The sequence below is a fragment of the Lolium perenne genome, chromosome 3 (genome assembly GCF_019359855.2).
Source record: "Lolium perenne isolate Kyuss_39 chromosome 3, Kyuss_2.0, whole genome shotgun sequence".
Lineage (NCBI taxonomy): Eukaryota > Viridiplantae > Streptophyta > Magnoliopsida > Poales > Poaceae > Lolium > Lolium perenne.
Genome location: NC_067246.2, coordinates 340,127,310 through 340,141,459, shown reverse-complemented (window position 1 = coordinate 340,141,459; position 14,150 = coordinate 340,127,310).

Below are 14,150 nucleotides of genomic sequence, written 5' to 3'. Positions count from 1 at the left end.
CAAGATCAAGGGAGTATAAGAGTTGCTAGAGTAGAATGGGACAAGCAAGACGTGGAAGTTGCAGATGGTGATGCATAGGTGAGATCCATGCATTGAGGTCACTAAAAGCAGTTGTGGGTGCTAAAAGATCAACTGCCAAAGTTGGAATCTTATAAGCCTACCAAAACAGATTGTTGACTTGGCTTCAGAATCAACCAGGATGAGTGAGTATATGAATGATCTGGTCTAAGGTGAAGACATGGTTGGGAAGTGCTCATGACAAGGTAGGTCTAGGACCAAGTGCATTGCTTTAGATGGCAAGGGAAAGATATGGTAAGGAGCAGATGATTCCAAGTTTTGATTCAAGGATGATTTGAGCTAGATTTAGAACACCAAGAGGAACTTCAAGATGGCACACTCATGTTGCCATAAGTAGAGAGGTTTGGTGTAGTAAGAAGGAAAACAATTTTTCCTAAGCCACACATGTGTTTTATTAGGTGAGTTGTTTGTTTTACCACTAGGGGTGTTGTTCCTTGTGGTAGCTCAAGACAAAACTCAACGAGCAAAACAAGACAATACATCTACCAACAGATCAAATCAATTCATCATAACAAACAGATCAAGGCAATTCATCTAATTAGTCTTAAGAAAAAGTTTTCGTTCCCCCTAATTTTTGCAATAAGGACAAATAATCATGTTGCAAAAGTTGGGGTGCGACACGAGGCCTCTTGTTTGTCCTCCCTTTTCAGGATTACCGAGGACAAGCGTCAGCAAGTTATTCTCTCTATCGGGAACAAACTACAATTTTCCCGATTTAATATATGCCGTCACTTGAAGCCATTTTTTCCTGGGTACCTTAACCTTGCTGTCACTTTGAACAAGGTCCCCTGTCCGCATGTCATACTCACAGCCATGCGCAAGGAACCAATTTCGAGCCCTCAAGTCCCAGTTTTCTCGGATGGTTTCTGGAATGATCCCATTCCGCTGCATCTCAGCCTCTTGTTCATCCTACTTAGGCATGCCTTTTTGGTAGCCCCCTCGCCCCGTATGATGGTGATATTCCTTTTCACTTGCGTTCTTCTTGTTTTGCTTTGACAATGCCTTAGCATCCTCTGAGGTTTTCTACTTCACAAATGCATCCCAGTTATGCTCCTACTTCGATAGATAGCCTTTGAATTTTGGAGGCTTGTTCTCCTCCTTATAAGTTGCCCATAACCGCTTCTTCCACGCCCGGAATAGTTCCCCCATCTTCTGAAGAGCCCACTTCGTCACTAGCTCCTTCTGCTTGTCCATCTCAATCTGCGATTCCAATTCTGGCAAGGTGAAATGTGCCATGAGGTCGTCAAAAAGCTTGCCTTTGTACCTATCGGCAACCTCACTTTCGGGCACCTTCTTGCTCTTGTTCCATTCTCTAACAGTGATCCATATGCGATCCCTAACCATAACTCTGCACTAATTTTTAAATATCGTTGTGACAGTTGCGGGTTCCACCGGTTGGCCTTTAGGTGATATACGTGTAATTGTGAAGTGGTCATTTTTGCCCAACTTCTTTGCCGGGCCTCGTTTGTCCAACTTATCTTGGGAGGCCTAAGAGAATAAAAATTAATTAATTTATATACATGTACATATAGAATTCCATTAATGGCTCTAGTGATCGTATACCTCGCCATCACCGGAGCACTCGGCTTCTCCATCACCGGAGCCGTCGGCTTGTCCATCACTGGAGCCATCGGCTTCTCCATCACCGGAGCCATGGTCTTCTCCATCAACGAATCCATCGGCTTCTCGGTCGGCTTCTTCATCAACGAATCCATCGGCTTCTTGGTCGCCTTCTAGATTGGCGTCGTGGATTATGTCATCGACTATGTCTTCCTGTTCGAAGTCTCGATGGAATAATGGATCCATTGTTTCTGCAAAATATTAAATCGATAAGTACATGTTCTCTAACCCATGGTCCCCTAAACCCTAACCAAACCGTAACCCTAACCAAACCCTAACCCTAACCAAACACTAACCAAGGCGGCGTGGAGCAGGGTGAAGAGGGTCCGGCGCCAGGTTCGCGCAGCGTGAGGTAGAGGAGCTCGACAATGCGGTGGCCGGCAGAGGAGGCGCGCGTGCTCACGTGAGGAACGACGAAAGAGGAGAGGGAGAGGGAGAGAAGAGGGGAGTTACGGTGTCGGGTGTTCGCGAGAGGGAGAGAAGAGGGGAGTTGCGGCAGCGGAGGCTAGGGTCGCTGGGGAAGGAACAACAGTCGGTAGAGGAGACGGAGAGAAGAGGGGAGTTGCGGCGTCGGGTGTTCGCGAGAGGGAGAGGAAGAGGGGAGTGTCGGCGTCGGGTGTTCGCGAGAGGGAGAGAAGAGGGGAGTTGCGGCGTCGGGTGTTCGCGAGAGGGAGAGGTAGAGGGGAGTGTCGGTGTCGGGTGTTCACGAGAGGGAGAGAAGAGGGGAGTTGCGGCGTCGGGTGTTCGCGAGAGGGACGAGGGCGACTGCGGCGTCGGGTTTTCGCGCTAATTAACTAAATACTAAACTAAAACTAAATAACTAACTAAAAGTAATTAACTAAATACTAAACTAAAACTAAATAACTAAATACTAAAACTAACTAAAACTAATTAGTTAACTAAATACTAAACTAAAACTAATTAAACTAAATAAAGAAAATACTAAATACTAATTAAACTAAATACAAAATACTAAAACTAAATACAAAATAATTAAACTAAATACAAAATACTTAAACTAAATACAAAATACTAAAAGTAAATACAAAAAACTTAAACTAAATTGGGGCCGGGCCGGGTGCGGGCGGCCGGCGGTGGCTACCTGCTGCGGTGCGGCAGAGGGCGGCGCGGAAGAGGGCGGCGCGAGAGGAGGCCGGCGCGGCAGAGGGCGGCGGCGCAGAGGTGCCCGAGGCGTGGCGCGGCAGAGTTCCCCAAGGCGCGGCGCAAATGTGGCGGGAGCGGCGGCCGGAGGCGCGGAAGATGGCCGGCGGTGGGGGCGGATCAAAAATCCGGCAGCCTGGCGGCGCGATTCTAGGGTTTGGCTCCAGTGGTCGCGGCTCGTGTCTCGCCCCGCAACGCCGAGGGGATTAAATAGTCCGACCCCTTTTGTCGCGGGTGGTGACACGACCCGCGACAAAAGGCACCCTTTTGTCGCGGGTGGTGGCACGACCCGCGACAAAAGGCGGGTGGGGGATGATCCATGGCCTTTCCATCCAATGGCCTGGAGCCGTTGGATGAAAAGGCCACGGATCAGCCCCCTTTTCTGTTTCTTTTCTACTAGCCACCGCCGCCACCATGCCACGTGTCGCCGCCGCTTCCACGTGCATCGCCCCGCCGCCACCGGCGTGCGACGTGTAGCCGCCGCTTCCACGTGCCATGCCCCGCCGCTTCCCCGCGCCAAACTTGCCACGTCGCTTCGCGCGCGCTATAAAGCGCCGCATGCGCGCGCAACCACATGTCACCGCCGCCTCCGCTTATTCATCGCCGGGATGCCGCCGCGCCGTCGCGGATCGTCCAGTTTCCGTGGCGTCCGAGCGCGTCCAAACGGTAGGTTGTACGCCGAGATGCGCGCCGGTGGCTTTCGCCTCACCCTCGGCACATACAACACGCCGGAGCTGGTGGCGCGCGCTTACGACGCGGCCACGTGGCGATTTCAGCGGCCACGGCGTGACGTGAACTACCCGGACGTCGAATCGCTAGAGGAGGCGGAGTTCCTCGCGCCAGCGCCGTGCCTCATCGACGACGAGGACCGTCGCCAGCACCGCCAGGTGTAGCGCCGGATCGCCATCGCCGAGCACGACGAGGAGTTGATGCGCCAGTGGAGGGCGCAGTTCCCCAACGACGTCAACAAGACCGACGCATTCTTCGCTGACCTCAGGGCACAACGCAGGTCCGACATGCGCCACCATCGGGCCGTCGCCGAGTTCGAGCTCGACAACCCGAATACAACTTGGGCCGACAAAGACCCTCGGTGGGATGACATTTGGACCGAGACAACCTCCGACAACGAGTAGAGTAGACTAGTCGTTTATCTATTTTAATTGTATTTTCAATAAAGTCGTTGTCGGTTGTTTTAGTTTAAATTTAGTTTATATACCCCTTCTATCCCAGGTTGGGGCTCAAACGGGTCAAAAGATGGGGGGGGCTTAATCTGGAGGAGGAAGAAGAGGAACCCAGAGCTGGTGGCTTCATCGTGGCTAACGCTGATGATGAGAAAGTTTCCCGCCACGACGCCGCGCGGGAGGAAAAGGGTGGGAATAAAATTTTATTACGATTGAACTGGAATAAAAGTACAGAGCTCAACTGAAAATTAAGATACATGGCCAGACTCGTACTCGTGCCTAGCCCTATAAACGTCGCCACTGTAGTCGTCGTAGTCGCCAACATCGTCGTCGCTGGCATCGGGGTCGCGGTAGTCGAACCTCGGCGAGTGAGCACGCGTGGGCTGGGACTGAGGGTAGCGCAGGCGGGGGCCACGGTAGGCCATGACGCTCTGGAGAGTCCGGCCGCGCCACCACAGCCGATGGTCGGCCTTGTTGAAGTTCGAACGAGGCGTGCCGTCCTCCTCGTGCCTGGCAAGCGCACTCTCACGCCGATTGATGAAGAAGCCGTCCCAAGTCGGGCTGTAGTCGGGATGCCACTTGGGATTCCTCCGCTGCTCTGGCGTGAGCTCAAAGTAGTACTGGTTCGTGATGGCCATCTGGCGCGCCACACCTAGAGGGACAGGAGGGACCGGTACGCCTCCGATGCTCAGCAACTAGCCGGTCGGGACGCGGTAGCCCGGCGGGTAGGGGTAGTTCGAGGCGCAAACCGCCTCCGTCTCCCGGGGGGTTAGAGATACGATGGAAGCCATGGGAGAGAGTGATGAGGTTTGCAGATATGATTCTAGATGTCATATGTAAATGGAGGCCAAGCCTACATATATATAGTGAAAAAATAGTGGGAAGATGGAGGCGGGAAGCGGTGGAAAGCGCGGAAAGAAAATAGGCGGGAAACTTTCATCCCTGGTGGGGGCTCAAACCGGGACAAAAGATGGGGGGGCCTTATCTGGAGGTGGCTAACGTGCGGGCAACCATTAGTCCCGGCTGGTGGGTACAACCGGGACAAAAGGTAGATTTTGTGTCATCTAACAAAACTGTCGGTGGGATAAGGATGTGTGGGTAACCTTTAGTCCCGGCTGGTGGGTGCAACCGGGACTAAAGCTGTCGGCAGGATATTTTCTGTGGCGGAGCTTCTCGAAGATGTCGTTGGTGCACATGCCCTACGGCATCTTCGGAAGCTCCGCCTCGGAATATTTTCCTGCAAGCCCGTGAATTACTCCATCTCCTCCAACAGTGTTGGGGAATCTCCCTATATATATGGTACAAAAAGCCAACCATCTCCATCTAGGAGAGTTCTCATTATTACATAAATGTAGAGATTGTCTTGGGAACTATATATTAAGAATACATTATTACATTACAGGTTTAAATATTGCCAACATCGCCATCTAGTGCTGTGGTTTTCTTCTGCGCCGTAGCCATGGAGAATCATCATCATTTAGCAAGATGCTTGGGTCAATTTTCACCGTGAAGGGCGGAATTTCTTTAAACTTATTATAATCTTCTGACATGTTTCTTTTCTCCGAAAGAACTATGTGGCACTTTGGCTCCTCGGTTGATGTATTCTTTTGTTGATTTCTTTTTCTCGGTTTGCTAGATATGTCCTTCACGTAGAAATCTTGAGCCACCTCGTTGGCTAGGACGAATGGCTCGTCCACGTACGCAAGATTTTTGAGATCCACTGTTATCATACCGTACTTATCGTCTACCTGTACACCGCTGAGCTTCACCCATTTGCACTGAAACAAAGGGACCTTAAAAGTAGGTCCATAGTCAAGTTCCCATATCTCCTCTATTTACCCATAATATGTGGTGGTCTGCCCATTCTCGTCTTTTGCATCGAAGTGGACACCACTGTTTTGGTTGGTGCTCTTTTTATCTTGGGTGATCGTGTAAAATGTATTCCCATTTATATCGTACCCTTGGAATGTACATATGTTTAGAGATGGTAACCTGGCCAACAAGTATAGCTGCTCTCCAACAGTGGTGTTACTCATGATATTCCCATTTATATCGTGCAACCAACTGTTGGAGAGCAGCTGTACTTGTTGGCCAGGTTACCATCTTCAAACATATGTACATTCCAAGGGTACGAGATAAATGGGAATACATTTTACACGATCGCCAAAGATAAAAAGAGCACCAACCAAAACAGTGGTGTCCGCTTCGATGCAAAAGACGAGAATGGGCAGACCACCACATATTATGGGTACATAGAGGAGATATGGGAACTTGACTATGGACCCACTTTTAAGGTCCCTTTGTTTCGGTGCAAATGGGTGAAGCTCAGTGGTGTACAGGTAGACGATAAGTACGGTATGACAACTGTGGATCTCAACAATCTTGCATACATGGACGAGCCATTCGTCCTAGCCAATGAGGTGGCTCAAGTTTTCTACGTGAAGGACATGTCTAGCAAATCGAGAAAAAGAAATCAACAAAAGGATACATCAATCGAGGAGCCAAAGTGCCACATAGTTCTTTCGGGGAAAAGAAACATCGTCGGAGTGGATAACAAGACAGACATGTCAGAAGATTATAATAAGTTTAAAGAAATTCCGCCCTTCACGGTGAAAATTGACCCAAGCATCTTGCTAAATGATGAAGATTCCCCATGGCTACGGAGTAGAAGAAAACCACAGCAATAGATGGCGATGTTGGCGATATTTAAACCTGTAATGTAATAATGTATTCTTAATATATAGTTTCCAAGACTGTTGGAGGAGATGGAGTCATTCACGGGCTTGCAGGAAAAATTTCCGAGGCGGAACTTCCGAAGATGCCATAGAGCGTGTGCACCAAGGGCATCTTCGAGAAGTTCCGCCACGGGAGATTTCCCAACCCTTTCCTCCATCCATGGGGATGAAACTCTCCCTACCTATGTTGGCTTGTTGAGCTGCTTGCCATGGCGTATCGATGCTCCTTTTATAGGCACGGCGCCGCTTCTACTTTGTCTTGTTCCTCCGACAGGGCGTCGTGCGCTACATGCTTTATCTCATCGAGCAGTGCGTCCACCCACGCGTCCTTATCCTGCCATCATCTTTAGTCCCGGTTGTACCCACCAGCTGGGACTAAAGGTTACCCACGCGTCCTTATCCAACCGACAGTTTTGTTAGATGACACAAAAACCACCTTTAGTCCCGGTTGTACCCACTAGCCGGGACTAATGGTTGCCCGCACGTCAGCCACCCCCAGATAAGGCCCTCCCAGATAAGCCTCCCCCAGATAAGGCCCTCCTAGATAAGCCTCCCGCAGATAAGGCCCCCTATCTTTTGTCCCGGTTTGAGCCCCCACCCGGGATGAAAGTTTCCCGCGCCACTGCGTTCCCGCCTATTTTCTTCCCGCACTTTCCACCGCTTCCCGCCTCCGTCTTCCCGCCATTATTTCACTATATATATGTAGGCTTGGCCTCCATTTACATATCACAACTTGACTCATATCTGCAAACCTCATCACTCTCCCATAGCTTCCATCGTATCTCTAACACCCCGGGAGGCGGAGGCGCTTTGCGCCTCGAACTACCCCTGCCCGCCGGGCTACCGCATCCCGACCGGCTGGTTGCTGAGCGTCGGAGGCGTACCGGTCCCTCCTATCCCTCTAGGTGTGGCGCGCGAGATGGCCATCACGAACCACTACTACTTCGAGCTCACGCCAGAGCAGCGGAGGAATCCCCAGTGGCATCCCGACTACGATGACGTCGGCGACTACGGTGACTACAGTGGCGACATTTATAGGGCTAGGCACGACTATGACTGAATGACTCCAACATTCGAATCTGGCCATGTATCTTAATTTTCAGTTGAGCTCTGTACTTTAATTCCAGTTCAATCGTGGCGGCATCCCGGAGATGAATGAGCGGAGGCGGCGGCGACGTGTGGTTGCGCGCGCACGTGGCGCTTTATATAGCGCACGCGGGGCATGGCACGCGGGGCGGCGCTTTATATGGATGTCATATTCATGTTCATTGGATTTTTCTGATCAATTTTCATATATAAAACATTTCTATTTGAGTTACCATTTAAAAGTTATTAAAATAATAGTTTTTATTAATTTAAAATAGATAAACAGGGTGGTGGCAACGGCTGATCCGCGTCCAACGGCTCCAGGCCGTTCGATTCAAACGGCCGGAGCCGTTGGATGCAGTTGCCACGGATCAGCCCCCACCCCCTTTTGTCGCGGGTGGTGGCACGGCCCGCGACAAAAGGCACCCCCTTTTGTCGCGGGGGTGGCACGACCCGGACAAAAGGGCACCCGCGACAAAAGAGGGTGTCGTATAAAAGGGCACCGCGCGTCGCGGGCCGAGGCACGACCCGCGACACTGGAGGCCAAACCTAGACGAAGCGCCGCCAGGCTGCCCAAATACGCCGCCGACGCCACCGCACGCCTCCTCGAGCTCCTCCGGCGCCTCGCCTCGTCGCCCCCGTCCTCCTCCACCAAGCGGCGCAAGCGTAGGAGCCCTCCTTCGCCCGAATCGGGCGGGTGCTGCGCCGCCGGCCTCCACCGTTCGCCGGCGTTCCCGGCCTCCCCACGCCTCGCCGTCAAGCTCGTCGCCACCGTGGTGAGCTGGGCGTCCTCCTGGTCCCCTCCGCTCCCTCTCCTGTTCCCTGTAGCCACCGGCCGATGTGTGCCTGCGAGTACCGGCCGCGGCCACCATCGCCGACGCTCCTCCGGCGACCATTGGAGGGTGGCGCCGCCCTCTTTTGGCTCGTGGGGATGCCGCGTGTCCAACGCGCTCGCCCGCGCAGGCCCTGGCGCCTCCAATCATCGAGGCTGTGGTCGACCTGGCCGGCCATGGCCACCATGACATCGCGCTGACATCATCATGATGTCAGCCAGCCTTTTTATTATTTTTTGTTTTATTTTTAATTCAGAAAAAAGTGTGTTATATATCAAATTGTTCAGAAAGTTAAACCCTACATGTTTATGAGTATTTCATACATCATTGCAACAATTTAAATTGCAAATTTAGTGAAACCCTAAAAACCCCTCTCATATGTCGGGGTCCGATGCCGGAACCCCTTTAATCTGACGATGCACTTAGGGTTTATTCAATCCCATTAGTAATTAGTTTAAGTTTTAGTTTAGTAATTAGTTTTAAGATATTTAGTTTTGTAACTTTCGAACCCGACGCCAAACCCTAGCAGACGACTCCTCCACCGACGAACCCGACGCCGACACCCTCTCCCTCTCGCAAACAACCGACACTGATACCCTCTCCCTCTCGCGAACACCCTCTTCCTCACGTGAGCATGCCGAGTCTTAGTGTTTGGTTAGAGTTAGGGTTTGGTTAGGGTTAGAACATGTACTTATCGATTTAATTTTTTGCAGAAACAATGGATCCATTCGAATTCCATCGAGACTTGGAACAGGAAGACATAGTCGAGGACATAATCCGCGATGGTGATGGAGAAGACCGCGGCTCCGGTGATGGAGAAGACCGCGGCTCCGGTGATGGAGAAGCCGATGGCTCCGGTGATGGAGAAGCCGAGTGCTCCGGTGATGGCGAGGTATACGATCACTAGAGGCATTAATAGAATTCTATATGTACATATGTATATAAATTAATTAATTTTTATTCTCTTAGGCCTCCGAAGATAAGTTGGAGAAACGAGGCCCGGCAAAGAAGTTGACCAAAAAAGATCACTTCACAATTGAAGCTATATCACCTAAAGGCAAATCGGTGGCACCCAAAGCTGTCGCAACGAAATTTAAAAATCAGTGCGTATTTCTGGTTAGGGATCGCATCCCGATCACTATTAGAGAATGGAACAAGACCAAGAAGGTGTCCGAAAGTGAGGTTGCCGATAGGTACAAAGACTCGCTTTTTTACGACCTCATGGCACATTTTAGTTTGCCAGAATTGCAATCGGAGACTGAGATGGACAAGCAGAAGGCGCTAGTGAAGAAATGGGCTCTTCAGAAGATGGGGGAACTTTTCCGGGCGTGGAAGAACCGGTTATGGGCAACTTATAAGGTCGAGAAGAAGCCTCCATTATTCGAAGGCTATCTATCGAAGCAGGAGCATAACTGGGAAGAATTTGTGAAGTACAAGAGCTCAGAGGATGCTTTGGCATTGTTAAAGAAAAACAAGAAGAATGCAAGCGGAAAGGTATATCACCATCATACGGGGCGAGGGGGCTACGAAGTAGCCATGCCTAAGTGGGATGCACAAGAGGATGAGATGCAGCGGAATGGGATCATTCTAGAACCCATCCGAGAAAGATGGGACATTAGGGCTCGAAATTGGTTCCTTGGGCATGGCTGTGAGAATGACATGAAGACAGGGGACCTTGTTGAAAGTGACAGCAAGGTTAAGATACCCAGGGAAAAATGGATTCAAGTGACGGCAGATATTAAAGCGGGAAAACTGAAGTTTGCTCCCGATAGAGAGAAAGACTTGCTGACGCTTGTCCTCGGTAATCCTGAAAAGGGAGGACGAACAAGAGGCTTCGGCCCTAGTGTTCCGTGTTCGCTTGGGTTTCCGGACAACGCGGAGACTTATAGAAGCCGAGCGAGAGCAAAAAAATGCGAGCTGGAGGTGCAGAATGACCGGATGGCTGAGTTCCAATGCCAACTAGACCAGCAACAGTGGGAGATTAATGAACATAAAGGACAGTGCGAGCCAGATAATACCGCCGGCATATCTCAGCGGCGAGGCAGCAGCGTGGCCGACTCGGAGGCCCCGCCTACACGGATGATAGATGGCGGTCCTGGCGACCCCGTGGATGGAATCAAGGAGCAAACACCTTGTGATCTCCATGAGGTGTTCAGGAACGTATCTATTGAGGTGGCGGTCGGCTATGTCTTACCTGCATTAGGAGTTGAAGGTGAGCCGGCAACATGGCATGGCAATGAGATTCCAGCTGGCTATGCTCGTGTCGGGGTGGATTTAGTTGTACCGACGTGGGAGTCATTGCAGCTCATAATCGCTGGAGGTGATGGTCGGGATACACTCGGAGACGTACTGGGAGAAATCATTCTTTGGGAAAAGAAAAACATCAAGCTTCCAGCCTGGGTAACCCCTACTAGTCGTCCCAGGTCACCATCACCTCCTCCAAGTGATCGCAGGACACCATCACCTCCTCCGACTGGTCACATGTCGCCACCATCACCCCATGAGTTTGACCGCCACATCCCTAGTCCATCTCCATCTCCTGCGCCGCCGCCTGCGCCCACTAAGACTCGGCATGCACCCAAGCGGAAGCGTTTCAAGAGTCCTGTCCGCAAAATGTCGTCCCTCCTAAGAGTACCAAAGGTTCCTCCCCCCCGTCCTTACGATCTTACCGAAGAGGAAAATGAGGCCATTGCAAAGAAACACAATTATGAACATTTTCATAAGGAGAAACCCAAGTCCCCAGCAACATACACAGAGAAGCAAAAAGCATATGCTCTTGATTTTCTGAACACGCCATCGCACTATGACTTACACGAGAAGAAGGATGACTATACACGCACACTTGCGAGGGTAATTGAGCAAAGCATGGAGAAGGATAGTGCTAGCACGAGCAAATCATCAACTAGAAGTGTAGCCGGGAAGAAATCAAGTTCAACAAGTGCACCCAAGGCTAAGCAAGCGACAGCAAGCAGAAAAAGAAAGGAAGTTCCGCAGCTCGGAGACCAGGCCAAACAATCGATCCCACCCCTCAAAGTGTTAGCTGTTCCCTCGGTGTACCACGAACATGGTGATTTTGATACGGAAGCAGCTGCGGCGCTAGCGGATCAAGTTGGCTGTACCGTGGAGGAATTGCTGAGTGCCCGTGATGCAGTACTACCCATTGCTTATATAGCTCCTAAATTTGTCTACGGGACCGACTTGGTCAGCAAAGAGCGGCTGCATCAACTGCCAACGCATATGCGGAATTTGCATCAGTGGTACCTTGATGCGTGCAAGGACAACACAAGATACATCGTGGCGAATATCCCAGAAGAATATTACTTCCGAAAGGAGGAGATCCATATTGAGATTTCCGAACTCTGGCAGTTATTCAATTTAGACGCCCTCGATAAATCTTTCATGAGTTGCTATTGCTTGTAAGTTGTTAACTACATATAAGCTCCTGTTCATTCAGTTGTTCCTGTTTATTGCATATACTCATTGTATCTTATGTGCTCTCTTATGCAGACTGAAGATCAGTGAATGCAGTAGTAATAAGATATTCAATATTGGGTTTGTTGACCCAGATAAAGTACATCATGACACGGTAAGGGATAAAGACGAAGAAACGGGGGGAAACCTACTAAGGTTTATAACGGAGCAACATTTCTGTGATTCAATACTGTTTCCTTACAACTACAGGTGAGAGTCTTACTGATCTGTTGTACACATTCATTTTTTCTTGCTCAATGTTAAGTGTAATTCATGACGTATATATATATATATATATAAACATGTGCAGTTTCCACTAGATTCTGCTAGACATTCAAGTTGATAAGGGAATAGTTGAAGTAAGGGACCCATTGAGTAGAGGCCTGGAAGGGTTCCCTGAGTTGCAGAAGTTGCTCCAGAGGTAATTTCAATCATTAATTGCCGCGCTATATCTTTCGTGAGATATCAATTAATTATACACTCATTCAATCATTCTTTTTCCTGGCAGGGTTTGGAGAGTTTTCAAGAAGCGCAATAAAGGTAACTTCGCAGAGAAGCTAACATTTACTTCTGTACCGTGCGCCCAGCAGCCACAGGGGACGAATCTATGTGGATACTACGTTTGCGAGTCCATTCGCATGTTAACCACTGAGAAGCAAAACGATAATAGATTCAACGTAAGCAGTAACATTCACAACTTTAATTTATTATCGTCAATATTTCGTTATCAAGATTGATATAGTCATATTCTTCTCATTTTCCTATATAGGTCGACTTCATGCGGGAGATGCTCCAACCACACGAACACCTACAAAGAATTACGGAGGAAGTGGCGGGACTTCTGATGAGAGAAGTAATAGACGACAACAGCTTGTTTAGTCCAAATAGACGCATCAAATGATCCCCATGTAATAGTTAGAATAGACGACGGGCTTTAGTTCTGGTAGTCGTGAGCTCCATGTATATGTAAGGGGAATCTATGAATAGACTTTTGCTTCCAATATTTGTTTGCTCGATCTATATATAATGAATGAACGTGTACAACTTGTAGTAGCGTACAAATATATGCAACTTTTATTTTAAAATAAAAAAATGAAATAGAAGGGGGGGCGGTGGCGGGGGGGGGGGGGGTGCTGCACCCCTCAAACCCTAAAGCAGCAGCGTTCTGCGCGCGCCACGTAGAGGGCCTTTTGTCGCGGGCTGTATTACCACCCGCGACAAAAGGGGGTGTTCCCTGCGCGCTCCGCGGCTGCCACGTGGTGGACCTTATGTCGCGGGTGGTAAGCGACCCGCGACAAAATGTTGGGCCTTTTGTCGCGCCTCCGTTGTCGCGGCTGGCCGCTCGCGACAAAAGGGTCTTACGACTCGCGACATAAGACCTGTTTTCCACTAGTGAGGACTAGCTAGTACCAATTCAAACAGAATTACAATTACAACTCACGGTAACCTGCCTAATTAGCTAGCACTAACTCAGCTAACTAATCGGTGATGGACACAGTAACCTAATCAGAATTATTCCAACACTCGACAGGTATGTTACCTACGGTCCGCCCCTGCAAGCAGCTAGCTAGCTGCTCATTCAATCATTCACCCAGATACTCATGGCGTTTCATTGATTTAACCATGCATGCACTTTGATGCCAACCAGCACCTGACTAATTAACGAATACAGAAACTTGTACCCTTCAACGTCATCGTCCAAGCAATTAACATGTGAAAGGGTGGACGTACTCACGTCATAGTTGTTTGTAAGGAATTTGATTGTGCAGTGAGCATTTGTTGGCCAGGAAGTCATATGTATTCACAAGTAAACAATGTAAACAAACCAACCAATTTAATTGGTGATCTGACTAATGCGCCTGACAGCAATTGTCTTCTGAGAGCTACACCTAAATTTTCAATTGATTTTTAATTGTCCAGGTAGCCTCGACATGATGTGTTATTTGGTGCCCGATAAAATTGAGAAATTTTACGGTGCCCTAAAA